Source organism: Catharus ustulatus, chromosome 1, assembly GCF_009819885.2.
Source record: "Catharus ustulatus isolate bCatUst1 chromosome 1, bCatUst1.pri.v2, whole genome shotgun sequence".
NCBI classification, from domain to species: domain Eukaryota; kingdom Metazoa; phylum Chordata; class Aves; order Passeriformes; family Turdidae; genus Catharus; species Catharus ustulatus.
Window position 1 is genome coordinate 36,769,135 of NC_046221.1, and position 13,855 is coordinate 36,782,989.

A 13,855-nucleotide genomic window follows, 5' to 3' on the forward strand; every position below is an offset into this window, starting at 1 on the left:
TTGCTAATGCACTTGTTTCACTTAGTAACAGAGTAAATGTGTATTTGGTTTCCAAGGGAACTAAATTCCAGAGCACAGGCCAGAAGGGAACATGGATTGTGGAGCCCACTTCCCTCTAGTATAAACATAGCTCACTACACACAAATTCTAAAAAACAAAGGGAAAGCATCTATCCTTGGTTTTCCTATTTTCCTTCCTGTATGGCTTTTAAATTGATTGGTTGGTTGTATCAATACTGTTTCCTCACTAAGGTCATTTAGACTTTGCCCCTGTGGTTACATCCATCAGCTACATTCTTCTCCCCATGGAACTGGGCTCAACAAAGAGTGGTGGCTAAGCATACTGTTATGTTTTCCTCATTTTTACCCGTCTTTCATGCAATACTAGCAGACAATGATGCTTTGAGCACCACAAAACATGGAATTACTTTCAGTTCTCTAATTAGACAAGGTCAATATTTCAGATTCCACTAATTCCCGTGACAGGAGAGAAACGTACGGACAAAATGTTTCGTGCAAGAATGAAGCAGTTTAAACTTTGAAGGCCTCCAAAGCAGAGCCTCAGGCAAGAGCAAAGGAATTTCAGCATAACACAAATAAATATCTTATAGGGTAACTCCACCTGTTTCCTTGAATTTCACAACCCAGGCACAGTGAGTGCTTTGAGCCAAACCCACCCATGAAGCTGAGCTAAAAGGTCAGATGCAAGAACAGGTCACCTTTTGGTTGACAGCACTTACTAAACAACCTAGTTTATTCCTCTCCCAGCTCATGGTAAATTGAAGAAAAAGAAGACTTGAAATATTATTCAAAGTACTTTTAAACCGAGCCCCAGTTGATGCAGTTGGTGTTGGCTGGGGTTTTTCCTGTTAGGTGAGGTGCCGTCAGTGGCACAGAAAATCAATGGCAGTATTTCTCCCCATGTGTTAACCTGAAGTCTAAACGGGGAAGGAAGGTTTATCAACCTTTATCAACCTATGCTAAATCCAGTAGCAAAGAAATGTTGAGGGTATCTCTCAGTCCACGTGTAAGTGCTTCTAGGTCCTGCCTTGAAGATGTTCATTGAGCTATAATACTGTCTGGTGATTAAATTGCAATAGCTCCCATTCCTGATGTCCCCAGGAAAGAATGGAGCTATGTTCAGTCATAGACAAGAACAGTAACAGCCTAGGTTTCCATAACGGCTGGAAGGTGACATGTGAATGCGAGCTTTCTGATTCGGATTTTGTATCTCATTTTATCTCAAGAAGTTTGATTCAAACTGCAAACATATTGGAAGAGAGTAAAAAAGGAGTGTTTTGCAAATAGGTAACGTTTTTAAGCTCTTGTTTTTAAGCTATGCAAACTGCATGTGTCTGCCCTGAATAAAGTGTATCAGTGCACACAGAAACATATTTTTATTTCCTTCATTGTATTATGATTTGTTAATACCTTGTTTTTCTCATGCTGCAGCAGAGCTGGTCTGCAGAAAACCCAGTTGAAAGCATCCAGTGGCAATCCTCTTTCAGCCATCACTTAAGAGTCTTACAGAAATGTACAGGACTTGCCCCTGTCAGCATCTTAGAGGGGGTTTGATTTTGCAGACCTTTGCCATAATTTCCATTGGTTTCATTGGAAAGGTCTGAATAAGAACTCCAAATGCAAAGTCCCTGGAAAGCGTGAACTCCAGCACACCCTTCAGGAAGCTCACAGCCTTCATTCACCAGGTGGTTTGGAAGGATGTTCTGGAGAAACAACCCGGCTACATGACTTGAGATAGCAGCCATAGTGGTTTTGCTTTCTTTCTAGCTGCTTTTTTTTTTTTTTAATTAGCTATCATTCTTGAGGATGATTATGCTTTAGACACATGGAACAGGATTCACCTCTGTTAACTGGGGTCACCTGAACAGTAGTCACAACAAAGGTAGTGATCTAAGTTTCTTCTATTTCTTCTACTGGTGAGCAAAGAACACTTCCAGAGGTAACCAATGGCAAGTATTTAACCACTATGGGTAAATCACTGTTAGAAATGCTTGTTTCTCTACTGATTAGAGAGGGGTTCTTGATGATTAATTTAGATGTCATATATAAATTTTAAACTGGAGTAAAGTGGAAGGAAAATAATCCCAAAGGGTAGCCAGGCTAAAATCCCTTCCAGTGCCCAGCTCTTCCAATTCTCCCAAGGTCTGGCTTTAGGCATGCAGATAACAGCCAAGAACAAACTTGCCACCATCTGCAGTTTCCTCAAATGAGTTAAATCCAACAGCATACCTTTCCAATACAGCTTTGTTCATAGACTGAGAAACCCCACTGTGTAGGATGCTGTGTTATAAAGCATGATCTGGTCCCAAAGGAACAAGAATTTAAATTTTCAGAAGTGTCTCTATATATTTTGAAGATGTTAACTCTAATATTGATAATAAATCTTCTGTATGTCTCTGCTGAGTAGTCTGGAAAGCTGCAGCAGAATTTTCACGACACAGAACAGATACAGGTTTTCCAGGATTGTTTGCAAGGTTCTTCTTAGCTTGAACCAAAGTTACAGACAGACCAGCCTGAGGGCTGAATGCATTACTCAGTTTCTAAGTAGCTGCACTATGACCTTTCTTAGAGACCATGACCTTTGGTAATACTATTGTGATATTTATTTACATCAATGGTAATTTGGTGTTACAAATTGAGAAAAAGGGGAAAGTAATCAACTTTTTAAAATATGCATAATATAAAATACTAAATATATTTTAAAATATCTAATCTATTTTGTGCAATTACTCAAAAGATTGCTCCTGCATTTATTAGTCCCTCCGTCTTAGAGACTGATAAAAAATAATCTAATAATGTCACTTACATTGTTATAGGCATAAATGAGCTTTAAAGGATTACATCACTTAGTATTGTATTTTTCATGGTATTTTTTATTCACTTCTTATTATGCTAATAGGTGAAAACTGATTTTTTTACACTCTTCTTTATCACTTGATGTAATAATTACTGAAAAAAATTAATTGCAGCTTTCAAAAAAAATCAACTGGTACTTCTATGTATCAGGAATTCAAGATGGAGAACATCAGGTATTTATATGTGAGTACAAGCCCTTGGGAGGCTGCTTCTGTCAATCACCCTTTATACATCTACTTTGGGATTACTGAACAAACCAAAAGTGGTCAAAAGCTACAGCCAAATCAAAATGTTTGATGTAAACATGTCCTACAGAGACAACACGTCTCTGCATTAGTGTTGCCTTCTTTTGCTTTTCCTCTTATTAGCACACACTGCCTGCTTAGAAATCAAGAGCCAAGCAGTGTACAGAGTTTAATAATCAAAGTATTTCAAGCAGGCAGAGACATAGAATTCATCATGTCAATTTAAAAAAAAATTCTTGTATTAAATAGCTTTTAAAACTGATGTGCTTTTGTAATAGTTTTTAGCAACTATTTTAGCTGCTTTGCTCATTTAAGATAACCCAACAAAGTTGGTGCGTTAAGAGCACCAAAAGTCATAACCTCACACACATTGGACAAATTGTCTTATAAACCCTGGCTTTCTGTTGTCTTACCTAGTTTGTGTGTCATACTCATCAAGAACTTATCCTCTGTGGTGCCAAGAGCTGCTTTCACTTACAAATTATTCAAAACCCACACTTAGTCTGGCTGAGCACTGATGCTCCCTGAGCCCATGCAGTCCCACTGATGGATCCCTGGCTGCCACAGCAAGCCACCAGATGGTGGCAAGAGCCACTTCTTCAGGGCAGTTTGCTGTTGATTGCTTTGCAGAAACAAAGGAAACATTAATTTCCTAGTGCAGCAACCTGTGGTCAGTCTGTGGCGTCTGCATAGGCTGTGCACGCACAAGCCCAGGAACAGAGCCTGGTGCTGACGCTAAGGAAATAACTTTGAGTTTTGCAGTTTCGGCTCCAGCTCCTGCTGTTGGAACAACCTTCTGTGTGCAGCCCGTGACAGAACTCTTAAGATTCTCTAGTGCCAAGAACAACTCTTAAATCAGCGATGAGAGGAAAGGGTGAAACAAAACAGGTCTTGACACTGGAAAAGAACTTGATAAGTAAAATAAGAACAATGAGACCATAATTTGCTAATTACAAGATGTCTATCTTTTCTATAAAATATGCAATTTTGGCAGTTTCATTCAAGATTAGATGTAACATGATGCTCAGACTTGGCAGATAGTGGTGATTCCATTTTGAGGAGTTTCCAAGGTTTCTGAATTTGGTTTCAGCATGGAACAAGACCCACCATTTCCTTTGCTCTCTGGAACAGAGCTGGGATGCTCACACAGGTAGTGATGAGATAGGTCCCCAGCCCATGCTGCCCATGACAAGGTGCTTCTGCTTCCTTGTCACCCATCATAAGAAAGAACCTTTTCCTCTAGGCTGTCTTGCTTTCAATATGTTGGCAAATTTCAGTTAAAAATTGTTTTTCTGGATTTTTACTGCTAGCACTTGTAATTGTGTCCACAACAATTATATCCCAGCAAAAACTGCAGACTCAGCAAAATGAGAAAAAACAGTATTCGATTTTTAACAGAAAGAATAAAGAGGCAAATGGGAAGATTTCCTAGTTCCCAAGTACCTTCTTCCATTTCTTTCTATGGCAGTGGAGCACTGCAGAACAGCCTACTGCAGAACTACTACAACAGAAGCCTCAAGTTTATGTTGCAAGTACTGGTTCCTAATGACATGCCTGACAAAGAGAGGCTTTTTTACATTTTCATGTGTAGAACTGAACTAAAGTGGGAGCAGTGAAAATGAGAATGAGGATGGCTCCTGAAATGACTGTCAACCTCAGCGGCAGAATTGAACCAGGTACATAAAACCAACAACTGACGATCTCTGATTGGAGTTCAAAGTTAGGCCACTTTGTTTACCAGCAGATGTTGCCGTGTTTTGTAGCAATTAATTGCAGAAAGGGTTTTGAAGTTTGTGATGTAATTTTTTTTTAAAAAACAATGCTTTTATTCTGAGTCCTAGGCTTCTGTAACAGTGTCAGATTTTATGCAGTTCATGTTGATGTTGTATTGATTTAAATAAAGTCACAGCTATTGGCAGAAACAGCTTACATAAGAATGTCCATTTTCAAACATCCTTCATTTGTACTTCGAATTAGTTACTGTATTAGAGCAATTCTGCTGCCTTTCCTTCAGTCTGCATAACATTAACACTAACGCTGTCTTGCCACACTGAGGATTTCAGGGACCAGACACTCAGGTCCAGCTTGTGAAAATGTTCTAGTCCCAAATTAATAGGTATGTTTTGTCTCCATTCTTTATTGCTTTTAGGACCTCTAGTGGCAGAAAAAAAGGTATTTGTAGAGAAGGTCATCTGGAAAGCTCTTAACATGAAAGCAAGTATGGCCAGTATGGCCATGAATTCCAGAATGTGAAAATATCATTTAATTAAAATTCTGGATTTTCTCCAGGAATAATTATCTCATCTTCTTTCTCTTTATATACAGCATACTGCAAAATGAATAAACTGAAACAGACCTCTCCTCTTTTGAAGGGAATTATGCTTTTGGGCTAACCAAGAAACATCATGGTACACAGATTTAAAAAAAAAAGCTCCACTTTCTCCCCTCCAGCACCCCAAAAATCATGCTACTATTCTTCTGTGCAGAAGTCTCCAAATCCAGGACTTCTACTGCCTAACTCAATGAAATACTGAAGTCTGCTAGGAAAATGTCCAAGACATAAAATACATTCATAGCTACTGGTAACTGTTATTTCATGCCTGTCAGTAATCTTTTTAGCAAACAGCTACCCTCAATTATTGATACTTCATTATGGGCTTTCAAGGTGACTCTGAATTACAGGTAAATCCACAAATTTTCTGCGTCTCAGTAGGAAGACTGATAAACATTGGAAATGTACTGCACACCATGAAAACCTGTCCCTCCAGATAACTCCCATTTTGACTCTCAACAACAAAAAAATGTTGGGTTCTGTCTGCATCCCTTGGCCAGATCATTGCAGCTGTGCCACTACTGTTAAAACCTCTCACCTTTGTGGATCTAGGATTTGTCTCTCTAAACAGAAAAGAATATTAAGCTGCAAAAAAGGGCAAGAACAATTTATACCTCCTCCTATACTAGGTCTCAGAGTGCAACTCTATTATTAAAAATGTTTAAAACACACCTGCAAAATAAATAGCAAAATTAGTAAAAATAAATTTTTATTAGTGAAAATAAAATGTGGAAAAAGTCTACAGCCATCAAGAACGCAGGAGAGCCATATCCTTTTTTTCTTGGTTTTGGCAATAGAAAGATAGTCCTAATGGAGAACACAGGAGAGTAAGTACCAGCAGAACTGACAAGATGGAGAGATTTTTCTCAGACAGTGAGAATGTGCAGGTGGTCATTTGTTCTACTGAGACCAAGATTTCTCTTTTTCTGGCTGGACATGTCAGAAAGATGCACAAATCTGTAACTGAGGTTTTGTCTCTGCCCTATTTATTTAATAGGCTCATCTCATTTACTGTGGACAGTCTTGGAATTGTCATTTTTTGGCAGTCATGAGCAATGAATTACAATATGCTACATCTGGGGGAAAATGCTGGAAAGAATCTGCATGGTAAAGACCTGGAAAGTACAAGAATGAACAAAACTAAACAGTATTTCATATTGATAAAACACATTTGAGAAGTTTAAAATAAGACAGCTCAGTAAGAAAGCAGACTAATAATTCTGAGTAGTTTCAGATTTTCTGAAAAGGCTATTTCAGGTGTGGATGTAGCTCCAGGTGTGGATATAGCTCCTCAAATCTCACCAAGGTTTTACTCCTGAATTAGTGTTGGGCAACTGCTCAGGAACATCAAGAACCTGCGTAACACAGCAGGGGAGTGTTCAGGTGCATCCAGTGGCAGGGATCACATCCTGACCTCGTGAAGTAAGGTCACCTTATGGTAACAGAGGCTAATTCTAATCAGGTATCTTACATCTGAAAGGTATTGTAATAGAGCTGAATTAAGTAAATGAATAGAAAGAATTCAACTGTAATGTAAGGGGGGGAAAAAGATAAAACAAGGTTCATTATGCACTGAGTAACATCCCCTGAAAAACTACTCAAGTTTGGTGTCAGGTGCCAGCCTGGGTGGCAGGATAGTACAGGGTGGGAAATAGTGTGAGGCTTCATATTGACTTCTTCAGAATGAAATTAATCATTTCATAAATGCAGAAATGCTTCAATTGACACTCTAGGACCAAACTGTTTTTCATTATTATAAAATTGCTTCCCCTCTCTCCTACCTATTTTTCAACTCTGCAAGAGATAAAAATAATCAAACTGGGAACTAGATCCGACCAAGAGCAGTCACAGAATGTGTCTTGAGGCATTTCAAATATGGTTCAGGTGAGGACAATGTCATGCTCTTAGAAAGCAGGGTTTTGTCTGTGCTTCTGCCTCTCTCTGAGCTGTTAACAGCCTCAGATGTGAACAACACTAAAATGCACTTGCTCAGTCTGTTTTTTTGGCTGACACGGTGAAGCAGCAATCAGACTGATGCTGAAACATTTATGAGAGAGAGTCATGAAGGGCAGAAAACCCAGAAATGTATTATTTACTGCACATGTTCTTTATTCTCTCTTCATGGGTAATTCATTTGAATTCTGCTCTTCTCTTGGGCCAAGTGGATCTGAAGTAACGTCCCCGAAGCAGCCTGTGTTACTCCAGATTTATATGGCAGTGCTGGATGGCAGGATCTGCCTCGGAGCATTTTATATTAGCTGTGTCTCTGAGGGTGCTCTATGCCTAGCGCTCAGAATATTCCCAGCCAGTTTAACTCTCACAAGCTGCCCTTGCAAGGCAAGCTGCAAATGTATTTATAGATCTAGCACAATAATTTCTAACTCCTCAGGTTGGTTAACCTGTCAGAAATGAATCCGTTTTTTCAGACTTCTATTTTTGCAGGTGCCTCTGCTATAAAGGCCTCAGCCATACAAAAATGAACTAGACAAAATGTGCAGACGCTTTATTTGGCATGGAAAGAACCCAAGGACACAGCCCTGCTACGGTTGCAAAAACAAAAAAGAATATGGGGAACTTGGCCTTCCTCAGTGGAAACTCGACATTTGGGTGGCCCTGCTGCAGCCTGTGTGGGGCTGGCAGTTGCTGTCTCTGAATGAAGAGGCTGACTTAACCTGGATCTCTATCAAATCCTCCCTCTGCGAGACCGTGCATTTGGCAGAGGTACTGACAGAAATCCTCTGGACGAGAAAGCACAATCAAATCCTGTTAGGCACAATATCTTGAGAAGAGGGCCTATTAATTTAAAACACTGAGAAAGTTTAACTGTGATTGTTTGGCATTTACTCTGGTTGCTGATTTATTTGAATTATTCTCCTTCAGTTACAAAAATCCCAAACTTGAAAAAAAAAATCAAGGGAAAAAAAAAAGAATCTAAGGCTCTGCAGGAATCAAAGTGTTTTTAAGGGGGCAGATTAAATTCTTCCAGTGTGAATCTTCTATACATCATCCCCCATCTGTGTATGCGCAGGAGATAACCAAGCAGTCCTAACTACTGGGATACTTGTGAGATTTACCAAGAAACAAATGCTGAGGTTAGTGCTTGAACAAACAGCTAGGGTGGGAAGAAAATCCTTCCTCTCGTAAATAGGAGCAAGTGGGTTCTGAATCCTTGTATAGTACCAGGCTGCCCCACTACCTTCAGTTCAGTGTGCATAGAGGATATCCAAACAGGAAAACCTTAGGTATTGACCCTCTCTGCTGCCCACCTTTGCTTCCACCGCAAAACCCCACCTCTAGGTTGCTAAGCAGTTTGTGGTGGAGATGTAGGGGCTGCAGAAGAATATTTTGATGGCCAAGGCAGGGTGCCAGTTTGGTGTGCCATCACCCGCTCTCTTCTGGGCCTTATGTCAAGGAATATTAAAAATACAGTCTTCATTCCAGTTCAAAGCAGAGCTTGAACTTCATGAACCATCCCTGGCAGAGACCATGTTTCTCAGCTTGCCACGTCCTTTTCACAGTCCTGTGAGGGACTGGATTTGCCTGTCACTGTCCCACTGTGTACCATCTCCAGATTTGGGAATTCTGATGTTTGTCTCAAGAAATGTATTAAGTTCCCAACTCCACAGCTTTTATTTGCCCACGGAAAGCTCATAGGCTCTGACCTCAGGCTGTTTGCAAAGCCTGTCAGAACCCATTTGTCTAGGAGATTGCAGCAGCAAATATCACAGTTAAGGCTAAAAGGCAATTCTATGCCAAGCTCATTCTAGGTCACTAACTTCCTAAGGGTATTCTTCCAAGAAATAGCTTCATCTTGAGTAGTTCTGCAAGAGGAGAGAGACAGTGAGTTATAATTAACTCCTTCTTCACAAGGAAAAGCAAGAATCCTTCAGTCTATCACATTTATCATACAAGATTTATTCAGGCTAAGGCTTACCCCCTTAGGGTCAATATTAGGAAATAAAATTACAAGGAAATAGTAGATTTGAATGAAAGAAAATATTCTTTCCCTTTCAAAAAGCACACTATTTTATATGTGCATCTTGGGCAGTATCCCCACTTCTTTTAGGAAAGTAAATACAGCGTATTCAAAACTAAAAGAAATTTCACATTGAAAAACTGCATCAACTCAAATAAAAGGCTTTGCTGCACAGAAAACTCAAGACACCCCTCAGGAAAGCCACTGTAACAAAGACAAGGAAATACAAAAGGCACACAGACGCAGCTTTGAAGGAAGAGATGAAGTCATGTAAGAAATGCAGTAGGGCTAATTGAAATGAACGTGGAAGGGCACTAGCACATGACAAAATTAAACAAATAAAGCCAGTTAAATGATGGGAGGGGTGGAGATAAACCAGTCTTGGACAGTCCTACCAAAATGCATAGAGTTTGCACACCTTCATCAGCTGCTGCTAGGAGGTTATGGGAGGGACTAGCAGAAAAACTACTTGAACCTGTGATACCTGACTTGAATCACCTAATCTTCTAAAAACCACCCAGGCCACGAGCAAGAGACAGAAGGAGAAAGACAAGGTTATTCTAAGGCTTAGATTCTAAAGAGTTGTTTAATTAAACATTAAGTCTAAGATAATGTCAGCCCAGTGCTCACTAAGTGTCAAAAAATAACACATTGTTAGGAAGTTTTGGAAAATAGAGAGCAGAATAGAGAACAAATATTGCTATGCAAATGTATGTATGATGCACCTATGTCTAGAACTGTGCACAGTTATTCCCCTTTCAAAAATGTTGCAGAGAAATAAGAAAAAAAATCTTAACAGTCCTCAGTAGGCTAGAGAGCTCAGAGCAGAATACTGTCTCTTCCTATCCAAAAGGTGTCTTAGAATGAATCCCAGTGCAATGGGTTCAACAGAAGCAAAGAGGCATGTCTCTTCAGAAAGCACACTTAACTTGGGCAATTCCTTTCCAAAGGATGCAATGGATTTTAAGTTGTGGTATGGATTCAAAAAGTGATTAGACAAATTCATGGAAATATATATTGTTCATGATATTAAAAAACAATGCATCAGTCTCAAGAAATCCGTGGCTTTCAAATTGTAAGAGAAGGTTGCAGGAAAGTATCCCCAAATGTTTGACCTGGTCATGGGCTCATTAGTTGCTGGGCAGTGCTGGGAATGGATGGGACCAAGAAGACCCTTGGTCTGCCCTGGGACAGTCAGTCCTGCTCTGATGCACTGATGTATTTTGCTGCCATAACCCAGCTCAGCCTCTAGGACATAAGCTTTCCTTACTAGCCCTGAAATGACCCTCTTTAGTAGCTCTGCAAGAGGGTCAGTGAGACTGACAGGTGTTCTGTCTGGGTCTCTGCCTCTGGACTGTTTACATATCTAAATTCACAGTCTGGTTCTAGCTAAGGGATGTATGCCATAATGCATCAATGTGGGAACACCTCTGCACAATGCACTGGGGACCACAGAAGCCTCTGCATAATATAAAAAATCTGATGTGTTCTACCCTACTGAGTGAAACAGTAGGGTAAGTAATGGCTCATATTTTAGACTTCCTTTTTTTTTTTGCAATTAAATGAACATTAATCTTAAAATCCATCACATGCCACAAACTCACTTCTAATCCGTTATAGAGTGATGAAAATGATAAATTTATGCTGCAGTCTTGCTATAGTCTAAAACCAAATACCTTAAGATGGTATTGCATTGCATAGGTATGCTGAGATACTTGGAAAAGGAAAAAAAAAAAACCCTCCCTTGAAAATAGTATTTTTTTTCTAGGCAGTGTGGAATAATCATTGTTCCTAAAAGTATACCATAAATTTTTATTTTGCATAAACACCAAAGGACTACATACACAAAGATCATGCTAAGAAGTGGTGTAGATATTTAGTGTTCTGGTGGACAGAAATCCTTTACTTGAAGTACTGAATGTGTCAAAAAGTTGTCCTCAGTCTTGCCCAGCACAACTGAGACCAAAATAAAACCATTTGCCATTGAACAGGAAAGGGCATGAATAGGTCACGGAAAAAGTGACTTATTGCCAGCCTCTGTTGATTTTACCCTGAGTCCTGGTAATTGGAACTTTCCCTAAAAGCAACAGCTTCAGCATTCAAACAAGAAGATAAGGATCTCAGTTTTGACATAAAAATAAAAAATGACCATCCCTGGATGGGGCAGCTCTGCTCTGACCTTTGCAGAGCAAGCTTCAGAGCTAGCTTCTCTCGGCTGGCTGCGCTCACTGACAGGGTGAGTGGTATGGCAGTGACTTTCCACATGACAGGAAGCCTGTGCTGGACTGGTGAGCTGCCAAGAATTTTGGAGAGGTGACCTGGCATGTGAACAGCTCAAAATGGTGACAGTAAGAGGTTGGAAGGAGTGATGCTGGGTTGCTTAAGGTTCTACCCTTTTGGCTGGTCCCTTTTGACCCACTTCCTCTCTGAACACAGGTGACACTGTGACAGCTGGTTTCCCTCTTGGCACAGCTTCTGACAGTTGCTGTTCTATCACTCAACTGGTTTGACCAGTTTCAGGGCTGAAGTGCCCAGCATCTCCACAGGATCCTCCCTGTCTCCTCCATGCCATGGCTACTATAGAAAGACATTAAAAAATTAGCATTTTAAGTTACCATGAATCAAAGCAATCCACATGGAACTGCCAGGAGAAAACTCATGGCAAACTTGGACTGAAATAAATACTTTGATAAATCCTATTTGTAAAAATATTTCAAGAAGTTTTCAGTGTAAAAAATACCCATCCCTACAGTTAGCATGATCTGAGTGTTAAATTGGAAGAGATGGAGAAGCAACATGCAGAAACTGCTTGTTTTTGTGACAATACATAGTTCACTATCTTAAATAAAATTTTGCTGGTTTATTTGAAATTAATCAGTATCTGCTTCTTGGTAGATAGACTTGGTAATCTATGTAATGATCTTTAATTCTGGTGCTCTGCAAGGAACATTTATTGGGGTTTTTTTTTATGGGTGCTGAGAATCAAAAAAACTGTGATGGAGAGAAGATATGTCAAGGTACTTACAGAGGCTCTTCTAGGACTTCCCTGATATATGGACAATTAAATAAGTGCAACAGCAAAATTAGTGGCCTTATGACCTCAGCTCTTGGAGGCTCCATGTCACAGACTTCCAGAGCAACTATTCAAAACTAATCATGTACACCACTGATACACAGGCACAATGAGCCAAAAGTACAATGACCTTCTCAGCGAGTTTCTTTGAAATGCAAACAAGAATCTGACGGATCAGGGAGGCTAAGCCTCTTTAGTTTAATGAAGAGCAAACTATCCTCCATTTCTTCCCATAAAATTGTGGCAAGAGTGTATTGCTTGTTCTCAGTGTTACACAGGAGTTCAGAGGTGTTCAAGAGTATGAGAAATTTCACAGCTTGACTATCTGAAACTGCCCATAAATTGTTTCATCCTCTCTAGTCTCTACCAAGTATGAATTATTCCATTAACGTTCATGTGATGCTGTTTTCACCACACTGGACTCCTCTGTGGAGACCCACGGACCTAATCAAACACATAATCAATCAATCTGCTTGTCAGATACAAGCAGCAAACAAGACTTCTTTGTGTCCTACACAATTGCCTTTTGAGAAAAAAAGTGAGCTACTGGTTTGTAAGAGCATAATACACAACTAATGCATGAGGGGCCAGAGCCTGTGGCACTGTGAGGAAACCTTGTGACTGAATTCCTGACAAGGGACACTTCTGATGGCTTACTCAGACTGCCCTGACTGGTGTTCTGGAATTACACAGTATGAAAGAATATTTTTAAAAGATGACTGCAATCACTGGAGTCAAAAGCTTCTTACAAGTTAACAAAAGACAAAAGTGGGCAACTCTTTGGCCTTAGAATTACTGAGCTTTCACGAAGGATGAACTCTTGCTGCAGAACTCCTCTCTGCAGAGCAGAAGGGAAAACAACAGAACAGCTCAACAGTTTTTAAATATCTGTCTCAGATTCTCAAAGGGCAACAAAAAGAGAGAAACATTACATGCATCCTTGTTTTGCCACCTTTCTGGAGGGGATGTCAACTACTGTCTTGAGACCCTTGAGATGCTGCAATGAGACAAGAGTTGCACATACTTTTCTAACAGCCACAACATCTTTCTGTTGTTATGCTCTAAAAAAACTCCAGAAAAGCAAACATGATTTTCACAGGTACACAATAAAAATTAGATAGGTATGCAAACACACTTTGTTAAAGCTTTGATACATACACTATGTGATCAAGTAATTTTAATGCGCATGTAAACTGCACTCCACAACTTGGACCCTATTCACACCAGGTAAGAAACTTCAAGCCCTGAGAGTCCCAACTGATGTAATGAACTAACTAATTCTGCTAAAATTACTTTTTAAAAAGCCATTACCTGTATTTCAGATGAGTGGGAAACACTACTAACAATCAGTTA